This window comes from Falco rusticolus, chromosome Z (genome assembly GCF_015220075.1).
Source record: "Falco rusticolus isolate bFalRus1 chromosome Z, bFalRus1.pri, whole genome shotgun sequence".
Lineage (NCBI taxonomy): Eukaryota > Metazoa > Chordata > Aves > Falconiformes > Falconidae > Falco > Falco rusticolus.
The window spans coordinates 33,243,617-33,264,650 of record NC_051210.1 but is presented as its reverse complement, the minus strand read 5'-3'; the positions used below and the strand labels follow the sequence as shown (position 1 = coordinate 33,264,650).

The 21,034-nt window shown below is 42.6% G+C and overlaps 1 protein-coding gene across 3 annotated transcripts in view; it reads right to left on the bottom strand.

Annotated features, from left to right (window-relative positions):
- ZNF462 (zinc finger protein 462) overlaps positions 1 to 16,418 on the bottom strand; it is a 93,430-nt gene extending 77,012 nt beyond the window's left edge. For 2 of the 3 annotated variants that reach the window (XM_037373252.1, XM_037373254.1), the window contains exon 1: positions 16,196 to 16,418. The gene's annotated coding sequence lies outside the window, so the exon portion shown is untranslated. The remainder of the gene's footprint in view (positions 1 to 16,195) is intronic. The other variant, XM_037373253.1, reaches the window with a different exon arrangement.
- Positions 16,419 to 21,034: the final 4,616 nt, after the last annotated feature.

The window sequence follows — 21,034 nt, the reverse complement described above, 5'->3', positions numbered from 1 at the left end:
AATGGACATTACCTATGAAAACAATTGTTACTGCACACCCTTCCTTTTCCTACGGCAGAAAATCAAACTAACTAGAAAACACAGCTTACAGGTTCTCCAGAACTTCAGCCTGTCAGAAAGTACTGATTCAGGCTGGAGGTTGAACTTCATGTAGTACCTCCAAATTTCTTATATTTTTGTCTAAGTGTAAGTATGCATGCTGTGTCATCTCTGATAGCAGGTAAAAGCTTGAATCCTCATTTCTGGCTTCTAGCCAGGATTTAAAGAGGGAAAAAAATTTGCTAATCCATGGTTTGCAATGAAAAAAACACCTATCATGGGGAAAAATCCCCCTCCCTTTAGCCAAATCTAATCTAATCTTTCCTCACAGCTATAACAGCACTCTGAGTGCTTAACTCCCTAACTTTAGCTTCACATATGGAGCATGGAGAATTAATGATACAACCCCTTTGTACAAGGGCAGTTATAAAATACATAAATGGGTCTGATTAACACTCCTCAGTTTGCAATCAGAATCAATAGTTTCATGAAGATATTGCCATTTTTAGTAACCACAATACCTTCCAAAATGCAACAGCATTATATGATTTCTGTTTCATAAAGGCTTTGAGTTTCCTTCTATTATCCCAGTCTTGCTTTAGCACATATTTTATATTAGAATGTGTTCCAGGAGGCATATGGCAATAGAACTAGGTCAACCATTAACCAAATAACAGGAAGCTGCTCTGCAGAGCACAGCCTTCAAAGCTTGCTTAATGAACTAGCTCTTCAGAATGTGTCCTTCCGTAAAGTTGAAACTAACAGTTCCACAGGATTTTCTTTAAAGCCACAAGGTCACTCAAGTTAGGCGACTTCTGGACATGACAGACTCTGAACAGCCATCCCAGCATGTAAAGGCATGTAGGTCAGCTGTTAAGAGATGAAGAACACTCCACAATCATGCATGGGTCATTGAACATCAGGAACCGGTTCCAAATATTTCTTCATCTAATCTGTGAGCAGAACCCATCCCATCATTAATCTACTTCCACAATCTCAACAAAGAACCCAGGAATTTGCCTTTGTAGAGCTTGTGGGGATACCATCACTAGATAAGAGCTGCCATCCCTCTGCCTCCTTGCATGCTTTCCTTTCAGAGGATGGCAAATTACTTCCCATGTGATAGTCAACTCCATGTTGACTCAAACACTTGTAAGGTTTGAGAAAAGGACTGATATTAAGGCTTGCAAGTCAGTGTCTGACTAAATTCATCTCCAATTTTCCCCTCGATCTTGTTGAGATATGTATATGATTTAACACGACCTGTCATACCAGGGAGAAAAAAAAATCTAAAATCATTGTTGATAACTTCACTTGTTCCATCTCAATCTTAACAATTGCTTCCACTAAATACCACACTTCATACTTTTAAGCAGCCATAGATGCTCAGGCTCAAAATAAAAGTTGTTAGGACTCTGAGAAGCATCAGGCACCAAGGAATAGAATCCACGAGTTAACACTGAGGTTAGAAACATTTGATTCATATTATACTGTTAACAAAGCAGTAGAGGTAGCCTGATCAAATTGTTTCTAAACAAATAAAACACAAACATTTGAAAAGAAGTTTGCAATCAACAGTCACTGATACCCATCACACAACTGTTGCAATAACATGGTAACTCAACAGCCACGTACCACAAACCATTATCAACTTTCCAAACTCAGAAAAATCACCATATGACTACAGTCAAATTTTGGCACTAAGCATACATGGGTATTAATATTAGGTTTCTAATACCCTCAGAAAAATGGGTACAGCCTCTTACCTCTTTATCACAGTCCTTCTCTTGGACAATATTTCTACAAAACAAAATATTCAGAGATCTTGAAGTCATTATTTACCCAAACAAAGTCAACACCAAAAAATCCTCTGTACACCATTGCCAGTGGTAGGCTTATGTTTCTCCACTATTTCTAATAGGAAAGTGTGCTGTTTCCCTAGTATCTCAGGTCTATCCTTGAGACATCAAAAATAAAACAAACAAAACACCCCCAAAAAATATCCACAACCATGTCCAACAGACATTCTCCCACTAGTGCCTCCATAACTGAGAACTCCTCTGTAGCCTGATATTTATGAGACAGGAACTGAAGTCCATCTTTCTGGTGCTAGATCCTGCTGGTCTACCAGATAATAATTCCAGTTCGTAATTATCAGACACAGGAAATTATGAGGCATCCATGATGACAGAGAAAACAGTCAGTGTGTGTGATCATATGTCCCTGCAGATTGCTTTGTATCTTAAGCGACAGCTCCTCGCTGAAACAGGCTAACTCAGTGGAAGACTGCCAAGCATGCTGTGGTGAGATTATCATCTTAGTAGTTATTTATAATAAACTATCTTCAGCAAGTAGCACCTTTTTCGGTATGAAAAAGTCAAGGACAATGTATTTTCTTGGCTGTATAAAGATGTTCTATAAGAAAAGGTGCAGACAAAATCTAGAAGCGTTATTCATTTGCGTATGAATGAACACTTCTCATCAATGTTCTCCAGTGAGTTCTAAACAATGTTCAACACCACCAGAAAGCCCACAAAATTACCAGCTACTAGAAAATTAAACCTACAAAGGTAATTACATGGATGGACACAACAGAGCAACCATACCTTAGAAAAAGCCTCTTGATTTGCCTGCATCTTTAATACTTCTTATGCTGAAATAGCTACCGAAACATGGAGTTACCTATGGAACCTAGAAAAAGTTCTGCCGTGAGAGATGGTGTTCAAGTTTCATTTAATTCCTCAGTACCATTTCTTTTCGAGTGCCCTATGTAGAAGTACCAGCCAAAAAATGTCCTGAGTGGGGCCAATGGAGCAAGGAGGACCGTGCAAGGGTGAAGTTACTGCAGAACAGAAAAAACAGTCTTCACACACAAGCCACTTTTATATGCATCCCCTTCTCCCGTCAACAAATTGCAACTGGGAAAACATACCTGTGGGTTGAGTACTCCCAATCCAGTTCTTGGGAACATACGAAGAAAGTCATACCTTTGCAGGGCTACCACAGAACAGCATGTAAGACAAGGATTCATTCAAGTGGAGACGTAATATTCTTTGAAAATCCCACTGAACAGGCAATAGAAACCATGAGAGCTCTGATTATGAAGTTTAGCTCTCCCCTGCCCATCAGGAAGCGAACTGGTATTCTAGAGCTCAGGCTGCAGCTACAGGAAGGTATCTCCAAATGTTTTGGGGGAAAAAAAACCAAGAAGAAAAAAAACCCAAACCAGTTGACCAGTCTGAGACTGAGCTGACAGAAGACTTATTACAAGATTTTGGAGTCCACAGAATGCTTAGCAAGCTTATTTAGAAATTATTTTTATGCAGATTTAGACAATCATATAACAGTATTTGGCTCTTTAAAAGTGATGTCACAGTAATTTACCACTAGCTTTAACCAAATACAAAAAAGAAATTCTAATAGGACATACCTGCTAAAAAGAAAGCAGAAACAATTACAGTAGCTTTCTACAGTTTCTTAGTAATTACAGTTTCAAAGTCTACACAGTATCACTTGCAGTATTTCATACCTTTCTGCATTTCGCAGCTGCAGTACGATGTTCTCAAATGGTTACAGCTTTTGAACAAACTGTCTCTGCACTAAAGCCAAAAGGATCTACAATGAAACTTCATCTGAAGCTCAGGACTTTCACATGACTGAACTCTTCTCTTTCTCCAGATCTGCTTAGCCCTTCAGCCTCCCCCCAGCCCTTTTTATAATCCATCAGACATGCTTTTGGAGTGCACTTCACTTGTTTAAAAAAAACAAACATGTTCAAAACCAGAAAGAAATTAAACCCTGCTGGGCTGAAGTTTTCAGATGACAAAGCAGAAGGTAATCATTTAATACCAAGTATGAAAGCAGAATAAAAGGGCAAGATGCAGAGAAGGAAAATCTATTTAGGCTTCCCGCACTGGCATGAAATGGCTGCTTTCCTTCTTACTGCCAGCTCCCATGCTTCATGTTGACATTACACATCCTGTACTGTAGATCCACCCCCATGCTGATGCTTGCCCAACAGAATTATCTCCTGCGTCACAGCAGTGGTAACAGAACTGCTGGCTCTGCAGATCTGAAAGCACCATTTCAATGCTTAATACATTCAGCAACTGGACATGCTACCAGATATTCTGGGTTGGTTGTGGCACTCTCAGCACTGCATTACTTGGCCTAACCTTCTGTTAACCAGATGGTCTGTTCTCCCCTTGGGATCAAATCACTAAACTTTATTTTATTAATTTCTACCAAAATTCAGGGCCAGTTTACAGCACTTGTGTCTGGTTTATCTCCAACAGGGTTGCTAAGATGAAAATGACCTAAAAATAACTGGAAATGCTGCTTCACACCAACAGAGAACAAGATCTTTTCGAGTAAATATTTAAATGATCTGCCAGATGAACTACCATAGCAGTATAAACCACATGGATAGCAACTAGTATTATGTACACATATGCAAAGGTACATGCTCCTGTCATCGTAAAAGGGCCTAAGCTGCCATTTCCCTGATCCAGAGGACCTGTCTTGAACAGGCAATTACCATATTAGTGTCTATTCAAACCAATCCCTTAATAATTTTTTTTAAAAAAAGTGTGAAAAACCATGGCTTCTGAAAACACCAGTTAGTAATGGGACTCCAGAATGCATGAACAAAATCTACAAACAGCATAGCAACATGAATGCTCTCACTGGAACACTCAAAACCCCGAAGAAAGCATATTTCAGGGACATCCCAGCATTAACTGAAGTCAAAGTTGAGTATTTATAACATAGATGATCCCCCTGTCAAAAGACAAAGAGAATGAAAAAAAGAAGCAAATGAATGAAAGTGAAAGAATTATCTAATGCATAAGCTCCCATAGGCTCCTGCCAATCAGCTACAACCATGCCCTCACATGCAACCACAAATGAACATCTCATGTACGTAGGTGGTAGCTGTTGAAAGCAAAGGGCATCTTCTATTCAAGATGTAATTTCCAAACACCTCCTTGAAAACAACACAATGATTAGTCCATGCAGCTAGTAGCTGCAGTAAAATTCGAAATCAGATCACAGTCACTATTCACATGAATAAGCTTTTACACAGTATAAGGGCTTCAGCCTCCATCTTCTATTATCTGCCAAATGTACTGCAGTAACAAGAAAACGCAATGGTATCTGAGGTCTGACCTATTACAAAGCCTTCGTTAAGTTTCCTAACAGTGGCAGTGAGGATTTATTAAACAAAAAAATAAAGCATACATGCCTGCACACAAAACAAAATCCCAGGAATGTATGAAGAATCCTGTAAAAGTTGCAGTTTTACTGCCTTCCAAAGAAAATAGGAAGCCAATTCACATAAAATCTAACCATAATAAATCATTAAAATCTGTTCTTTGTGGCTACCACTACAGTGCAGAGCTTCCAAAGCAAGGCTGGATTCACTGTTCAGACTGGAGCATGCACGCATTTGTCTGAGGCAGTCTTCTCAACCTAAAGCTCCAAATCTCTGCAGGCTGGGGTGTCAAATATGTTTAAATACAACAGCACTACTATTATCCAGCCTTCCACATGTGAAAAACTTCTGATGCGGAAGATCACAAACCATCTTCTTCACACCACATGGGCAACTAAAACATCTTTTGGTCACCCATTACTAAAATTCTTACTCAGACATGACTAACCCTCCAATCTGGATGTCAACAGATCAGCAGGCATTGCCTTCAGCTCATAAGCAGACTGTTTATTTCACCTGTGAAGAGGATTAGATGTCTTCAGCACATCAAGGAAACAAGCATGAGAACAGACTGTGTGGCATTTTAGCTCCATCTATCTTTAAAAATTCCCCAAACAGCAGCATTTTTTTTATGTCCCACTTAAGTTACTAACTCATCATCATATGACTGGCCTTCACTGCCATGACATACAAAACTTCAGTATATGGTGACAGGCTCCCCAGAAAGTCATTCCACAACCTGAAACATCATCTACCCTTCAAACACACTAAAAATAGATACTTCACCCCCTTGAGGTCTCAGCAGCCCATCTGATATTACAGTACAGTATTAACAAACCTATGTAGACATGAATTCTTAAAATAAATATCTTCAGAGATAAGACCAGAATACCAGCAAGCAAATTATATTCCTCTACACCACTGAAGTAGCATGGGTGAATCTGTGGAAGCACTGAAGAACCACAGAGGGCAACAAGCATTTCATGTTTGTTTTGCTAGAGCACACCACATGCAACCTTTGGTCAACCTGTCTGTCATTTTGCCAAGCAACTTCTAACTCAAGGTTTTTGGTCTGAAAGACATTTTCTGAGTGCAACTTCAGCAGTTTTTATGTGGTTCCTTGGGAAAGCAACATACTGAAAATCTTGTATTCCCCTCTCACCTCTGCTACACAGTGGAAAAAGAGCAACACATTTCTAGAGGGTGTGGAATGGAAAACTCATTGTAGTATGTTATCACCTCTGTAATCGGATCATTTAAAAATAATTCAGGTTTACTCATTTATTCATGCAGCTGAGAGACCCATATATATTGACTCACTCAGCAGCTCCAGTGAGTAATGCAGTTATGGCCTTGGAGCCAGGGATTTCAGAAGGTCTCACACATGCACAGGAGCAATCTGCATGTTCTTGAGAAACAACAGCTTCTTCTGAACCTACCATGGTGAAAACACACCAGGAGCCAGCACCACCAGAGGGTTAAATACACAAATTCTGCAAACCCCAAGCTGAAAGCCATCATATATGCTGATTCACAACATGGCCTTCAGTCACATTTACCTCCAGAAGGCCTGACAAAGCCCTCCTCTCCCCAGGTCCTGGTGCTATCACACACTGGGCTGTTTCACACCATATGCTTGATCACAGACATGAGAACTTGACCTCTACACAACCTGACATAGCTGAAAGCTGATATGCTTTCTCCCCACTGCCCTCCCCTGATGAAGATAAAAGGTCATTTAGACCAAAAGGAATCGGTCCACACTGACTTCACGTTACATGAATTCAACTCCTGGGATGCAAACCTGGCGAGGAACCCAAACCCCTTCTTGTAGGGCTGCAAGCCACAGCTATAGAGGGCAGGAACAATTCAGCAGTCAAGAAGCTAATTATCCAGGCCAAGGGCTGTCTGGCTGCTCTGAATTTTCCACCAGCCATTTGTTAACATTTTTACACTTGTCAGGGTATTTAGCTGAGCATGATAGAAGCACAGTTTCGGAGCCCACCAGTGATGGAGGTCCTATATCCTGCAGGCAACCACCCAGACGTAGACAAGAAAGGGAAAAACTGAAATGCAAGGTAAGAGGTTCCAGTCAAATAAAGAGAAAAATCATGCCAGATTTGTTCATATTGGTATTTATTTATTTTTATGTCAGTACCACTTGTCACAAAACACACAACAATATGACTCCTTAAGGCCACTGACTTCCAAATTTTGCTGTATTACCAACTAAACTAATTGGATACCACATATATAGTTTGTCTCTTCTTCCATACTCACCACAGGCAGCAACACCTGAGAACACATGATCAGTCAGAATGACAGCAGTGACATAGAAATAAAGTGGCAGGTTAATTCTAGTTCCCATCTTTCAAGATCTTGCCAACAGCAGAGCAAGTCTGCTCCAGTTTCACACCAGAACCACTCCCAAAAGGAGATTTTGCTTTTCTTATCTACTTACTGGTTTGTTTCAACACACAGCCATAGAATCCAGCACCAAGGTCTTAATTTACAATTAATTCCTGTTAAACCCTAATTATGACTATTTTACTGGGTAGTGGGAAGGATGGTTTGAAAGAATCAAAAAAATTAAGAGCAAGATTTCAAGGGCTGGACACTAATTCTTTGGTCTCCTCGGTGTTTGGTCAAAGAAGCTTAAAACCCCATTACAAAGAGCCACATGTCCACAGATCTAGCCAAGTCTGACTGGAATTGGAAGAATCCAAGTCTGAGCTAAAATAAATAAATATTTAGGGGCCTCTCTAAATCCTCTCTAGAAGCAGTTTGCTCAACTTAAGAGGTGAACACTCATGCCTGATTCACTGCATCCATGTCAAGACCAGGACTCCTCCAAGCTGTCCCACAGGTTTAGCCCAGACTGGAGTGTTCATGTTGTTTTAATTTATTTTTTTTCTTCTTTAGAAAAAGGAAAGGACGAAGAAGTTGTTAAACAACCAACATCAACATAAGACACCTTCACCAATCCCTCTAGAACTTCTGACCTAGGACCTATTTGAGCTGACAATTTAAGAGGGAGGCAGAAAGGAAAGAAACCACACTTTTCAGCATCAGACAGTTGAATTCTGGCGTTCAGACCACAGCAAAGCCTTTATCAATGATCCCTTTCCCAGCTAGACACTAAATTAAAGTCTTCAGGAAGTCAAAGTCATTAGAAGGTAATGCACCACCCTGCATGTCACGCTCATGTTGGGTCAAAATCTTCCAGCACATGTAGTCTTCCCTTAGCTACCCTGTTTATTTGATAAATAAGGAGAAAACTCAAAATATGGGCTGCTGGAGCACAGGTTCTGTGTGTCACATTTACCCGTTCTGCTCTTTTCTTTGTCAGCAATGAGAGGTCTAGGGACAACGTGTGGGAGGAATGTGTTTGCCTGGCTCCAGTGATAAGTAGCTGTTGTATTTCGAATACATTTGCATGACAACAGTCCAATCCAATATGACCCATCTTCTTCCCAAAAGGAATATCCTGTGATGCCTTCTTTCCACAACCACTGACACTACCCTGAAGCAGCACTATTTGAACCTTGAGAGTTGCAAGCGGGAAGGAAGAGTTTGCTCATTTGGGCAGTGCAAAGAAGCCCCTATTGTCCTACAAGGCCACGGAAACAGTGACCACATGTACATCAGAAGATTCCATTTTTAGCCTCTTTCAAAACAAAATCTTCTCTTTCACATTATCACGAGTACACTGAATCCTCAGTCTTCCTATACAGTTCTCTGCAATGTCTGCTTTGTTTTGCCTTGAAAAATCATTCTCCTGCCTCTACCCCACGCAACTGCTCTATTAGCAGCAAGTTTCCACTACACATAATTATGGCATGCCTTAGCCTACTTTTCTGTTTGCTGAATAGCTCTGCCTATTTTCTACTTGTGCTGATGCTACCATTTGCTTTTCCTGACACTCTAATCCTTGTATCCTTTGAAGGCCTGACTTCCTCCACCATGATAACAGCTGGGGTTCTCAGGCCTCTTTCCAGAGCTTTTTAATAGCAACAGTAATGCCATCGCTGAACATCTCACTTCTTAATCTTCAGGTCAGCATACAGCATGTACCTGTAGCAAGTTCTGTGAATACACCGTCCAGTGCTGCTGACCACCCATTATCTAAATGACTAGCAAATTACTAATTGCGTATTCCTGGCATTGAGAAGAAAAAACACAGGCACACAATGCAAGCACTCAACTTCTTCTCCCAAAGGCATGAAATAACTCTTCAATTTTCTGCATAATCCAAATTAGACTGGTTTATCTTCCACCATGAAGTAACAAGCAACACAGTTCAACAACTGAATTCTTAATTTTACTAGCTCAAAACTAACAGAGGTAGTCCAGTGAATCAAGTGTTTTCTCAGAATTATTTGTCCTCAACACACTGGCCTTGCAATGATTGCTACCCCGATAAGCTCTCAGTAAGTCCTTCCTAATCACTCACGACATTGATGCTGTGCCTACAGCTCTTTATGCTGACATTATTAAACATCTATTCTTAAAGAGACTGGAATTGACTCCACTCAAGAATAGTGACTGCACACCCTGAGATGTCTCATTTCCATCTTCTCTACATTACCAAATAAATGTAAACTGATTGTTTTTCTTGAGGGACCTTACCATCTTCTACCCAAAAAGCTGCCCAAGCCACAAACCTATTGCATTCCCCCTTGACAGCAGCTGTGGAGGTCCGTAATTATATTGCAAAGACTAGCCAAAACCGAAAAGGCTTTTAGATCAGGGGAAAATAAAAAGTATAGCACTGTTGCTAGGTCTGGGGCTGATGTTCTGATAACCAATGTGTCTCAGAAATGACTACAGAGAAATCACAACCCGTTTTCCAAACACTGCTTAAAGAAAAGTTCCTTCAGGTAGTGATTAGGCAAGGATATTTTGAGTTACTGCAGCAACATGTATTGCCTCAAGCTGAACAAAGCAACTGCACCACGATCTGAAACTCCTGAAGGGAACACAGGAAAAATTAAAATTGTACATAAGACATCAGACACAAAGACCCCTTTCCCATCTCAAACCCCTTCAGAGTTCTGTTTGTACTGCAACATCTGGCACAGCTTCATAAAACTTGAGAGAAGAGGGGCAGACTTTAGATCTTTGGTATTGTTCTTAAAGTTAGAAGAACAAAACGGAACAAACCCCAAAACAATCTCATATGACTTTTTATTTACCCATGTGTTCAACTTCCCAAACACAAGCTGAAAGCAGAATACTTCCAAAACTCAGGACACAAATGAAGACTGCATTCTGTTAAATCTAGTCCCCCCATTTGGAAACTTCTACTAAAGCCTTTTCACTACAACCAACAAGATAATTATCATAAGTTGAGCTATCTCCCTTCCTCCCCCCTTTTCTTCTTTCAGCACTGGCATACAAACCATGCTATTTTAACTTCTTTCCTGTTCTCCCAGTTCTTCTGGAACATTTTATTTTCAACAGTCAACTCATTTGGAGAAGTGCCATGCTGAAGTTCAACCGTTTACAATGTTAACTGTGTCTCTGCCAGCAGCTGAAGACTTGCATCACACCACCTTCTCCAGCACCTCTTGATTAAACAATTTGAGTTCCTCTCTCTGAGAGGTTAGCAGACGCCTAAGCAGCCTTCACTTTCCTCATACTCCTTTTCTTCCCTTCAAAATTATTCTCAGTCTCTGAAGAGCAAGGTGGCATTTCTCATCCCCTCCACAATTAACACTTCACAGATGTCCTGCTCACCTCCTATGGGCCCCTATCACATTTATAACACTACCTGAAAGTTTTCCATTAAACAAACCCTTTTGGACAGATTGCTTGATTACTCTAGAATGAAGCTACTGTTTGAAAAGCAAGCAAGCATTTAGACTGACGAAGTTCAACATTTTTACTGAAACCAGCAATCAGAAGTTTATACTTGATCACATCTCGATCAAGTATGGAAGTTAAGCAAATCATACAGTTACGGCACTAGCAGACCATTCTCATCCAGAACAAGTTCACAAAACATATTATTTCATTTCAAAATAGAGATATACCTGTGAAGAGAGCATTTACATTATTTTTCTACTACAGTGGACTGGAAGTATAACAAAGGATAAGGAAGTAAAGTATGTGAAAAGGCACAAAGACGTATTTGCCTTCATAGACCTTTCCTGATCTGTCAAAACAGGATCTCCTTCCTCTCTCAGTATGCTTCTCCAAATCATTCTTCTCAGTATTTCACTATGGGTTCTTGGATACTACAGGTTTTGTCCCTACGTCTGGTTAGTGATAGCTTCATAACAAGGCAATGTTAGTTAATACTACACTGCTTTTCACCAGTTTCACACTTTCAAGTCCTTTTTTCTGCAGTTTCTTACTACAAAGCTGTATTCTTCTGCTCAATTTAAGAAATTATCCACAACACCATGCAGAGAAAGTGTTACAGCAAACTGGTGCAATCTCAGTGTATATTGTAACTGTACCCATGTTGTTTGGCATAACAGGAAAACTCAATAGGAAACACTCAATTTACACTTGTTTCTGTGAGTTCCAAATTTCAAGAGATCTTTGGGCTTTTCTGAAGCAACCTTCATCAAACTGTAAGTTGTACTATTATAAGACTTTAGTTCTTCCCATTTCCTTTTTAAGGCTAAAATTAAACTTGTCCATTCCTTGGGGCCGACAGCAACATCTGCTAGATGTCCAGGCATCTCTGTTGAACACAGTTCTCCAATACTTATCTACATAACAACTCTCTTTCCAATCATTCATGTCTTCATAAAAATCAATTCTCCTTTAAGTCAAAGTTCACAATACTGAAGAATTTGTTATAAACTTACTAAATTGAAATTATAATCTTTTCTTTCCACTTCTACCTGCAGTTCTTCTACATTTCCAGCATCCAACTATATACTCATACACTTCACAGTCTATGCATACACAACATATTTTTAGTTTTCTCTTGTATCAAAATAATTTTTCAAGATTATGGAAGGAAATTCTAAAATGACATTTTAAACTTCTCAAAAATGTAATCCATTATGAATCTAGTAAAAACATGTAAGGAAATCAAATAATTGTTTAAACATTTTAAAAGCAGTGTTTCATAGGCTATGTCTAATGGGGTTGAGAAAGCAAGTAAAAAAACCAAATTTCTATACGGAAGAATAAGCTGTGAATGCAGTTTCTGTTAGAGCTTGCACCATGAGAAAGCTCGGGGTGCCCACAAACCAGAATCAAATGAAAGCCATTGTCCAAATGAAGAAATTTGTTCTTGATTACAAGAAATATTCAAGTCACCACCATCTCATGAATTAAGATTGTCTTCCTAGAGGTCCTTTAAAACGGCTGTTGTGGGTTTGTTTTGGGATTTTTGGTTTTTTTTTTTAAATTTGTTTTGTTGTCAAAAACAGAAGAAGTCCCTCAGGTAGTATTTTATCAGCAAGGTGAACTTCAGTCTGTCTGGGCAGAACTACAGCAAGAAATATTAATAACAAGAGTATTATCTCTAAAGGGATTTTAGTCTCATAAAACAGATCTCATAGGGAAGACACCCTCCATAGACATAACACTGCTCTCACTCCAGCTCAAACTATTGCAATATTTGGTCTTCTAGGGTGTCTGTCACGACAGGAGAGCGGTAGAAGGCCTTCCCATAAAGATCCTCAGCTTAAATCTCAAACTCATTCTTGGATTGCATATGCCAAATTCAAGAGCAATGTACCTGTACGGCACACTACAGGGCAAGCACTGAGTTGACCTCTTAAGAAGTAGATTCAAAATTCTGAACTATGAAATACAAGCAGAAACTTCAGAAGACTGCGTACAGTTGTCTTATACAGGGAATGGATATTTAGGATCTGACTAAAACAAGCAAAGGCCAGTGGGGGGCTTTGTCAGATTCCTTGGTGGCTGCTGATTTAGACCTATACAGCGACTGCAAAGTGCATGAAAGAACATCACCTCAGGGGAAAAAAACCAGTTAACCTCCCTCTTTACTTTGTAAAGACGTAAGACTAAACATACCTGAAATGGCGTGTTCCATGGCCCACTTCTGAAAGATGGAGACAACCACAGTATCTCAGTAATTTGGGTGACATATCAGTAACCAGAACTTAAGAAATGCGCAGTTGATAATGCAATATCCTTCCCAAGTATATTAGATTACATACTAAATAATTTCTTCCACAGCAAAAATAAAACAAGGGCATGGATTTTAACCTTGTAGAAGCTGGAATTCAAGTTCATCGCTACTCATTGCAATTCACAAATCCTTCTATTCTTTTTGCACATTCTGGGTGTGTGTTCCAATTCAGATTCACTAGCCCCCTATCTGCCACTTACACCTCCCATATGTAACACATTACTTCTTACACTCTTCAGAATAACCTATGCATGAACATTACTGATACCCTTCTATGGAGCTGTGCCTTCAAGCTCAGTAGCACTGCACTCTGGTATCCTCCTCATGCATTTTAGCATGCAGCTTGAATTTTTTGAGGAACTGCATCTACTCTGCAACTGATGTGCAAATTCAGGATGGTGGGAAAAAGAGTGAGGTGCATTTTGAGTCTACTCAAATTATTTCCGATTAAAAGGCAGGTTAAAAACCAGCACACTAATTCCTGTTCAACTGCTATCTCACTTTAAAGATCTTAGGGTTCCATAATTACATTAAAATGACAACACGAATGTTGCCATAGGTTTTCAGAAAAAAAATATTTTATGACACCAAAAAGACAGCTGTGAAAACAGTTTTGTTTTTTCCAAGATAAATTATATAATAGTTATGATGCTCTGAGGAACCTACTAAAAGCTTCCCAGTATCACTTTAATGCAACCTAGTGAGTGGGGAGAAATATTCCATCTTAACTTAAAATACATCCAAAAGAAGGAATGCTCTTGAAAATCAGATGTTAAAAATCCCCAAAATCAGGCATCACCATCATCACCTAGAAAAAAAATGACATTTCATGATGTTCTCTGGAAGAACCTCAGCAGCATCAAGCTGCATGCACTTAGTTCCAAATACTTTTAAAAATCTATAAATATATGCATATATACACTATTTCCTTGGCCAACTGATCAACCTCCTAAATTCTGTGGTCTTTAATCAAAGAAAAATATCTAGAAAGGTGACCTCCACATGAAAGCATAAGAGCAAAAAAGCCTGAGGATGTGTTTCTCTGTGTGAAGGAGAATCTGAGCAATTTCCTCCAATCCTCATTTCCTGATAGCATGAAGTCAGAGAGAAGACCCATCACAATGTTGTACATTCAAAAAACTGAAGGAAACCTTAGGGGGAAAAATCATGATTAAGCCAGCTACTGCCAGCAAAGCTTCAAAACATGGAGAGACATCCACGATGTTAGAAGCACTTCCCATCTCAGCTTTGTCTACTCTCTCTCTCCTCCATTTTCTGGTGGAGCTAGAGAACATGACATGGCTTACCTGACTCAGATCACAGCTCTCTGCCAAACTAGTCACTTCCTCTTAGACATGCAAGCAGCTTCATGAGACAAACAGACCCCCACAGGCACACACACAAAAGCAGCAGCAGAAAGCACTCAAACTTTAAGGTCTTTCTCCTTCCAAACACCAGAAAAACGAAGGAAACTTTTCCTTTTTCTCCCCCAAATGGGGGACGTAAGGGGGGATAAATCCTATCAGATCACAACTACATGAAGCTCCAGGAGGATCTCTCTGTGTGGAGAATAGAAACCACAATGCTAGGAGGAGCGGGGGCGGGGGGGAGAAGAAGGTTACTCCAGAAGACATAAAGAGCCTGTGGACTGTGTGTGTGCATGTGAGAGCGAGGAGAAGCTTTGTGTTGTGGAGCCTGGACTGGAACCAAAGCAGACAGCTTGCAAATGGAGGACAGGGAGATAAAGAAAGGGAAAGAGGGGGAGAGATAGGGAGAAAGCTGGTCCGGGTGGTTGAGAAAGGGGCAGGGAGAAAGCGCCTTCTCCCTCACCTAGTTTAAAGGTAGGGACATCGGGGAACTGAGCAAGAAGTGGGCTCCTTCCCCTTCCTTTCTTCCCTTCTCGCTTTCTCTCAAAGGAGAGCACAAGCGTGTGTAATGGCTCCTGCTCTCCAGCTGAACGCTGTCCTTCTCCAAGCAACCTCCTGTGGGCACCACCAGCCCCCCAGCCCCGACGCCGCCGGGGACCCCCGCATCCCAACTCCTGGAGAGCCGCGGTGGGGGCACCACCACCGGGGTGAGGGACCAGCCTCGCCAGCGGCGAGGAGGAGGGCAGCGAGAGGGGACGAGGAGAAAGAGGAGAGGAAGAGGGGCAGGAGAAAGAAAGAGAAGAAAGAGAAGAAAGAAAGAGAGAAAGAAGGAAAGAAAGAAAGAGAAAGAAAGAACGAAAGAAAAAGAAAGAAAGAGAAAGAAAGAAAGAAAGAAAGAAAGAGAAAGACAGACAGGAAGACAGAAAGAAGGGAAGAAAGAGGTCACCCGATTGCCTGGGTCGTGCCAGCACGGAGCTTTTCTCTCCTCCGTGTCTCTCCCGTCTCTGATCCAAGTCCACACGCACAGCACCATCCAGACCTCGCACACACACACATACCCTCTCGGGCACCCCCCACCCCGAAAGCTCGGCTGATATCTCACTTATCTCCCCATATCCCCCCCCCCCCCCCCCAATGCAACAACAAAAAATTAATTAACCGCCTTCCTCCTCCTCCCACCACCACCACCACCACCACCAGCACCTCCTCCTCTTCTCCTCCTCCATGCAAGAGACTTCTCCCTCAAACAAAACACCCCGCTCTCGCTCCCCTCTCTTTTTTTTTCTTCCTTTCTTTCTTCCTCCTTCCTCCGTTGACCGAATGAATGGATTTCAGAGGAAGGCGGTGGAAAGAAAAGAGAGACAGAAAAGACCAAACAATATATACATACACACACGAGAGATGATCCCTCCAATGCCAAACCGGAGATGGGTTTTAATTGCAAGAACTTACAGGAGCGTCCCGGCACTGCTGCTCTTGCTGCTGCCTCCTCTCCTCTTCCTCTCTGCCTAGCTCTTCTTGTTATTGTTGTGGAAGTTGTTTTGTGAGTCTCATGTGCTCTTTGCCAGGTCTCAGCAATGGAGGATCGCCATCTTTCCCTGCTTTCCCCCCCCTCTCTCTCTCTCCCTCTCCCTCTCTCTCTCTCCTTCACTGGTTTGCTGCAGCTGCAGATGACCTGAGATATCCGTCTCTCTCTCTCTCTCTCACTCACCCTCTGTGTCTCTCTCTGAATAATGAGCAACCAGAGGGAGAGAGAGAAAGAAGACAATCTCCTCTCCTACCACACAAAACGCAAGAGCACCAGGGGGTGCAAGAATCCTTTCTAACAACAACAACAACGTGTAGGGGAAGAGGAGGAAAAAAAGGAAAAGAAAGGAAAAGAAAAGAAAAAAAGAAAAGAAGAGAAAAGGCAAGAAGAAAGAGAGGGAGGGAGGTGGAAGAGGGAGGGGGAAAGCAAGCAAACAAGAGAGATCTAGGAGGCAGACAGATGGAGGAGAAGATGGTAGTGATAGAGGAGGAGGTGTTGAAGATTAAGGAGATTAAGAGGAGGAAGGTGGTAACAAAAAGTTAAGGTTTGGGACACTGAATCACTCACAGGCCAGGGAGGAGGAGAAGAAGGGGGAAAGATCTGAAGAGCTTCCCCTTCCAAGCTGTTGCCTTCACAAAGCTTCCTGTGCAGGAGCGCCCAGCAGCTCCTGCAGTGCTCCGGGAGCCGCTCAGATGGAGCGCTCTGCTAGGTCATAGCTCTCTTCCATCCATGACAAAAACGGGTTTCTGCATGCAGATCTGCCCCTGAGGTGATCCCTCAGACACATCCATCTAAAGGCTAATCTTCCCTGAGCAGGGTAAAGAACATAAATGGAGCTGGAGGTTGCAAAGTATAAAACCAGATCTACCACGTGGTTGGTTTTTAATCCCCCTTCCAGCTCGCATTTGATGTGGAGAAAGGACACTCGAATTGTCCATTTCTGGCACGTATTTTGAAGTCTACTCCCACAAATAAAGACAGTCATCTCCAGGTTTTTTATTTCTCATAAGCATTTAGGAGAAAAGAGACCTTGTACTGCTGAGCACCAAAATTACTTACTACATTGGTGAAACGTTTTTGGCTGTAAAATAAAGTAAATAATTCTACTTAAAATAACTTTTATGCCTTCCAACACCTACTTGTCGACTCCTTTGTGAATGATTATTTAAAACCCTGGAAACTAACGATCAAGGATCACAAAGAAAGGTATCTTGGTGATGAAGGCAAGCAGGCAACGACAAGCTGCTGTAACCTGCATTTTTATTTAGTCTCCTTTCTATTAAGCATTGTGCTAAGCTACTTCTTTTGCTCGACAGCCCCCCTCTCCTCCTCCAATCTTTCTACAGCACCAGGTCAGATTCCTCCTAGTGTTATATCTAGCATCGGGGTGGGGGGTGGGGTGGGGTGGGGGTGATTGGGGTTACATGCAGACTCAGTAAATCAATGCACGGGAGTGAGGCAAAATCAATTTGAGCACAAGGGCATGACTGGTATTGGAACATCACTGGGGTTTCCCGAGCCCTCAAGCGCTGCAGTTTGCATGGGTGGAAGAGAGACTAGAACCACAAAGCACCAGTTCGAGTGGAGGGGGAGATCCCTCCCCTGCTCTGAGGAAGTTTTATGCGAGTGGTGAAGCTGAGATTATCTTCTTAAGAGTCCAATTTTACTGGCTCTGGGAGAGGTCAGGCATGTTAGAACTTCATTGCCTGAACTCTCCCAGCTCAGCTGAAGACCAAATGCAGAAATGTTAACAATAGCAATAAAATAAAACAACAAAAATCGGTTGCCCAGGTACTAGTCAAATATTAAACTTATGCACTCTCCAATCTTCCCATCCGCCAGATTGCCATGAGTACAGAGCACAAAGGCAGGATCTCTCCATTAAATCTTCTCTTTCTTTGAGCCCTGCAAGTTAATCACTAAACAGGAGAAAGATCTTCTCCCTCCTCCTCTCCCCTCTTTCCGCTCCCCCCCTCCTCGCCCCAAACAAGTGCTGTGAGAAATAGGAGGAAGAATAATATCTGGGCAGAAGGAGCACTGTTGAATTTAGAGAATCCTTCCTCAGGAAAAGGGGAAAAAACATCAAAACTGGGGATTCCTGCTAAGACTACTGGTTTCATGCAGACAAACGAAGCGGACACCTCCTAAGAAGCTGATAAAAGAACATTAAGGAAAAGGGAGTGACTGTCTTTACGGCTGCCAGAATGTGCATGTGTTCTGCCTGCAATTTTCTATAAATCATCCTCTTCGCAGGAAGAGAGCGCCTGGGCTTTGCAATCTTTGACGTACCATCAACACCGAGGCAGATAATTTACCTCTTTGTCTCTCAGCATTACATTTTAAATTAAAAAAAAAAAAGGGAAAATAGAGCAACCCCACAACCACAAACCCCCAAACACCTGACTTCTGACCAGCCACCCTCCCCTCCAGGGAAACGACAATCCTGTTTCAAAATGAAGGGTCTTGGGAGGAATGGGCATCAAACCTCCGGGGGGTGTGGGGGGGGGTGGGGGCGGGGGCCGCGGGGGGGGTAGAAAGAAAGAAAGGAAAGAAAGGAAGAAAAGATAAGCAAGAAAAGGAAAAGAAAGGAATGAAGGAATAAAGAAAGAAAGGAAAAAGGTAGGAAGGAAGAAAAAGATAAAAAGAAAAAAGATAAAAATAAATAAAGATAAAAAGAAAAAAAAATCTTAATGGAGGTAGCCTGGAAACATTTTCTCGCCCTATCCCCCTGTTCCGTGGTCCGGCGTGGAGTGTGGATGTCTGGGCACCCGCCCGGGGTCCCGGGGAGGAGGTCGGGGCGGCCGGGGGGACCCCGGCGCTGGAGGGCAGTGCCATGGGGGGCACGGGGCGAGAGCTTCTCCCTAGGGGTCGGGCGGACCATAACTTCCTGCGGCAGGCTTTCGGCCATCCCCACGGTGCTCCGAGCGCTGCCGGGGAAAGGCAAGCGACAGCTGGACACGCTGTGCTGGGAGAGCCCCACCAAGAAGCAGCCACGAGGGAAAAGCGAGGGGGAAGCCTCCCCGCAGCCCCCCGTATCCACGGACCGCTGGTTTCGCGCAGAAACCGGAGCTTCTGGCTGCCGAGTCCAGTGGAGGCGAGGGGGGCGAGTCCGGGGGTGCGGGACCCTCCACGGGTGGTGGGCGGGCGGGAGGGCTGTAGCTGGGGTCAGGCACCCTGTCTCGCCCCGCTGCCGTGCCCAGCAATGAAGAGGTTAACCCTGCGGACAGCCCCCTGGCCGGAATTACCCCGGCGGGTTAACAGTGCCATTAAGGGGAGTCAAGACAGCTTGCACCACTCGGGGTGCGGGCTTTCGGGGCGCCGGGGTGTTGACAAAGGCGCCGATGTCCCCTCAGCCAGGCGGCCCGGCCGCGGGACGACAGTGGGGCAGCCGGGACGGAGCCCGCGGCGGGGCGGGGGGCGGGGGGGGCGAGACGGGATTTCAACTTCTGTTCGTCAGCAGGGGTTGTGTTCCAGCGCCGTGTTGGCTGAAGCCGTAGGAAGGGGATGTTCTTGGTTATAAATGAAAAATTAAATGCTCCTTTACCGACCTGGGTTAGATGGGCGATGTTCTACCATGTATCCAGGGGACAGAGGCCTGGAGTGGGGGAAAAAAAACATTTTCCAGCCTCTCCACCTGGTTACATCTTTCCTCAACCAGAAGATCTGACCAACCTGGGCCCGAGCACTTCATCCACGGGCCTGGACTCTACTGGTGTGCAGTGATTCAGGTTTGCATGGCCCTGGCTGACACCCGCATCCCACTCCTGCAGCCACTGGAAGCCCATGGGGACTGCATAGTGAGCCTCGTGGTGGCAAGGCCACAGGCAGAGGAGTGAACCGACAGCAGAAAGCTCAAGATGGTGCTATTCTGCCTTCCCATTTTTTATTTCCATTTTTTTTCCGACAAAACCATTTCTCCCTGGGCTGTAATTAGCTCCTCAGGTTGGGAAACTGGTACTCTTAGCACCAACAGTGAACACAGCCTTAGTGAGCAGGAGACAGGAGGAAAGCAATGTGGAAAGAAAGACACGGAAAGCACACTTTACATAATCAACAGTGAGGCAGTGTTGTTAATGATGTGCCTTCACAGAACTGAAAGTGGCTTGTCTTTGTCCTCCCCAGACTCGGAAGTTTCTTCCTTTTCCTGAAACAAGTTTGGATGAACTTCCTATTTATTCTACACTTTTTCATGGCTATTTTATCCTACCTAAGAGCAAGGTTTTGATGTGTTTATGCAGGAGGCAAGTATTGTATCAGCTCACTGAAGAACTGAATATCACTCTCTCTCTCTAGAACATTATGTTCTGCAGCTATTGAGAGAATTTCACTGTCCTGTCTAAAGAAAATTAGAAATGTGCTGACCTTTACCCTAGCAACGTACTTCTTTAACCTCCAAGGATTTCCTTATTATGAAGGACATTGAGGAGAAACTGGTTGGCTGGAAGCAGAGAAATGCTACTCCAATCCATGAAAGACAAGGGATATCTGATCAGCAACATTTTATTTTAGCAAATACAGTGGATTCAAGAGGGTTTACATGTAAATAGTCCAAACCTAGGTTCTTAAGAACCATTCAGAAAATTCCTCCAATAAACTCTATAACTTTTAACCTGCTAATAAAATTTGAAAAGTTTCATTTCTAGCAGAGCTCAGACTGAAATCACGAAGAGCAAGCTCTTTGCTGTAAGATCATTTTGTTATCTGCGAGGACATTTCAGAATGTCATGCACATGTTGCAGACCCTTAGAAAGATACATTTTAAT